General features: G+C 45.7%; 1 protein-coding gene across 1 annotated transcript in view; it reads left to right on the forward strand.

The window, feature by feature from the left end:
- The window catches only part of LOC108788010 (catenin alpha-2-like), a gene marked incomplete at its 3' end in the record, with an annotated part of 1352655 nt that overhangs the window by 353375 nt on the left and 995593 nt on the right, over window positions 1–3687 (forward strand). The gene's annotated exons all lie outside the window — the stretch shown is intronic.

Below are 3687 nucleotides of genomic sequence, written 5' to 3' on the forward strand. Positions count from 1 at the left end.
ATTTCAGCAGGTATTAGGGAGGAAATAAAAGAAAAAAAAAAGACTTGTGCAAAAGCAGAAGTAAAGTTTTTTTCTGGAAAAAAAAGGGGTGCTAGAGCTTTTACAGCAAAACGTTTCCAAGCACACTCACCAGACAGCATGCAAAAAAAACCTGTCTAACCGCTAAGTTTAAAAACAGAGGTTTTAGATACACTGCAGAATATGTGAAAGCTACGCTGCCTCGACAAGGCACCTCTGTGTAGTGAAGTCCTAACTCTAACCTATGACTGTCTCCATCTTGGAGCACATGTAGCAAAAAAGGGACACACAAGGGACCCCGCACATCACAACGGCAGCTGAGACCCCCAGTGTGTCACTGCACCAAATCAGTCAAGCAAAACAAAACATGATGTGCTTGGTCCCTTGTGTGTCCCTATGCCTATAAGGAAGTTGGGCTGCCTCCTGGCGAACCTGCACCCAATGTTATCTTTTGCTACATGTGCTCCAAGATGGAGACACTCACAGGTTAGAGTTAGGACCGCACTACACAGAGGGGCCTTGACAAGGCAGTGCAGCCAGTGGCGTAACCAAAATTATGGGCGCCTGGGGCAGAAATGTTTTGTTCGCCCCCATTATATAAACATCCACTGGAACTGTACCCCGCACCCCCCACACATTGGTTTTTTCATTTTTATTTATGTTTTATAAACTTTGTATTTTTTTTTATATTTCTTTGCATTTATTAATTCATTTTTTGTTAAATATTTTTATTATTTACTTTACTTTTAGGGGCTTTGGGGGAAATATTAGGAATCTAACACAGACCCCTGATATTTCCCTTTTAAAAAGAAAAAGAGATTGAGGACACAACGTCCTTAATCTCTTTTTCTGTATCCCCTGTTATCAATGAACAGGAACCCTTTATGAGTGTTCCTGTTCATTGATAACATAGTATGTTTACTATAACCACAACTATGAATGAACAGGAGGAGATGTAGATCACTCCCATTCATTCATAATTGAGGATATAGTATACATACCAGGTCCTCAATTATGTACAAACACTCAGTGATCACTGATCGCTGAGTGTTTGTATCTTGCTGTCCTCTCTGACACACACTGTCACAGGAGGCTGAGCGAGCGGTGCAGGGAGGAGAGCCCGGCCTCCTGTGACAGTGTGGGCTGTCTCCGCCCCTAAACCGCTCTGCCGGACTGTGATAGGCGGCTGAGCGGTTTGGGAGGAGAGACACCGGCCGCTCACAGCGCTCGTCCCGCTGTCACTTTCTCTCCTCGCTTGGGCACAGAGCAGCGCCAAGCGGGGAGGAAAGAAATCAGGGATGCACCCTTGTATCGGGAGGAAAATTACACTTTCGGTATTTACCCAAAAGTGCAATTTTTGGCCGGCACCCCCCTTTCTCAGCTCCGTGCCATTACGCCACTGTCTGCAGCTTTCACATATTCTGCAGAAGACATGTATCTAAATCCTCTGTTTTTAACCTTAGCGGTTAGGCAGATTTTTTTGCGTGTTGGCTGCTGAGTGTGCTGGGAAACTTTTTGCTGTTTTATTGTTTAAACCTTGCTTTAAAGCTGGTTATGAGTTGATGAGTGTGTTTGCCATTTGTTTTGCTTGCTGGAGCTTTTAGCCACAACGTGCTAGAGTGCATAGCATATTACAGTAGCACATTACAGTATGGCAGACTTACTATATCTGCCCGCCAGTGCTTCCATCTTACAGGTTATCAGTATTGATTGACCTTCCCCCAATGACTTAACTGCTGTGCAAGTGCATAGCAGTTACTTCATCTTGCCATCCTGGGTCTGAGCACCAAACTGCGCATGCACGGCTCAAAGTACATAATAAAAATGCTGAATGGTAGAAATAAGCTTTTATGGCAGAAGAGAATTACACCCCCATCATATAAAGTCTGCTGATCGTCCATTTTGTTCTACATGCCTTTACTTCCACTTTAATAAAAACACAGTACAGCTTCCCTATTAATAAGGCAAAGGCAAAGTATAACACACCATCTCACTATTACTCATGTACCTGGAAATTCTTCTATTAGATTTGCCATTCATTTATGTCCAAAGAGAATGGAATACTTTGCTGCAGCTGTGCTCAGTCTTCCATATTTAACTGTATACCGTAAATGTTGAGTGCGCTTGTTTTTGAGCCTTGGCAACAGTGTAGAATTATGTGTCGTATCCATGCAACGTAGAGATCTGAGGGAAGGCTGTCAGTGTTCTGTGTACTGTTAATGTTCTACATTTGAGGGATTGTCTAATTTACCTGTCATCCCTATTTAAGTAAAATCGATATTTAAGTGGCCTTCAGAGGTTCTGCACAACATATTTGCAGCGTGTCACATCACTTACATTGAGATTCTTTTCAGCCTTTATTTTGTTATATGTATACACTATTACCCTGAGTCATTAGATATTTGCAAAGCATTAAGGGGATAAGTGTTCGTCTGTGTGCATTCAATTCTTTTTTTTTTGTAAATGGAGCTTATATAATCCTCAAAATGCAACCACTAAACTGCAAAACCAGACACCCCCCCCCTTCCCAACTGGCAGGACCTTGATAGAAATGGAAGAGGGCAAGGTTTGTCTCATAAGCAAGCATAACCTTCTTCATCAAGGTGTTGCCCTTTCTGTACCATGCCCTCGTACAGGCAGTGGTGTGGGAAACGGGCTTTTCTGTTTTTACAGATGAATGGTGATAAAGTGCATTCTGCATCAGTTGGGGTGCCTTCTGGCTTTGTCAAGGGTGCCTTCATATTTTTATTCTGAAGTGAAGGGATGCTCCTGATATGAATAGGGGCTTCTATTATGAAGGGAGGGACCCTGAAGTGAAATGGGCTCTGATATGAAGAGGATGCTTGTCAGGATCCAGAGCACCCCCCCAGGTGGCGCTGGAGCCAGGTCCTGCAGTTCCTGTGCTTGCCTGCGGGTGTCTCCAGCAGCCAGGAACTGCCAGGAACCAGACCACCACTGGGTGGTGCTGGGACCTGCAGCTCCAGTACTCACCTGTGGGTGTGCCCAGGCTGTGACTGACCATCCCATCACCTGGTGCTTCCCGGGAAGGTAGTTAGGCCCTCCCTGCAGTCAGGAAGCTGGCTCAGTATTGTGTCGCCGGCACCTGACGGACTCCCATGTCCTGTGCCTTGGAACCTGAACCCTGCTACCTGAACCCTGCTACCTGAACCCTGCTACCTGAACCCTGCTTCCTATCTGCAAACCTGTCACTGACCCGGCTTGTTACCCGACCACTCTCCTTGAATCCTGTTCCTGTACCGCGCTGCCTTCCTGTTAACGACCCGGCTTGTTTCCTGACCACTCTTCCTGTATCCTGAGGCCTACTGTCTATCTGCAGTCCTGTTACCCCTCCGTGTTGCTGCCCCCCCTGGCTGTAGGTGTGTGTTTGGTCCATCCATGGTTTTGTTACTTCACTGCTAAACCAGTGGGGGTTTGAGGGGGTTTGTAGTTTTGTTTGCTGTGTAACAAATAAACTTGTGCATAACCTCATCCAGTGTGGTCATATTAATTTTGGTCATCCTGCGTGTGTACCTGTATGTGGTGTGAGGACGGCTTTGCATGGTACCCTGGCAGCGCTCCTGATGTGAAGGGTGGATTTTGAAGTGAAGGAGGCTCCTGATATGAAGGGGGGGGGGACTCTGAAGTGAAGGGGGTTCTTGATATGAAGAG

This window comes from Nanorana parkeri, unplaced genomic scaffold, assembly GCF_000935625.1.
Source record: "Nanorana parkeri isolate BGI_ZX_2015 unplaced genomic scaffold, ASM93562v1 scaffold299, whole genome shotgun sequence".
Lineage (NCBI taxonomy): Eukaryota > Metazoa > Chordata > Amphibia > Anura > Dicroglossidae > Nanorana > Nanorana parkeri.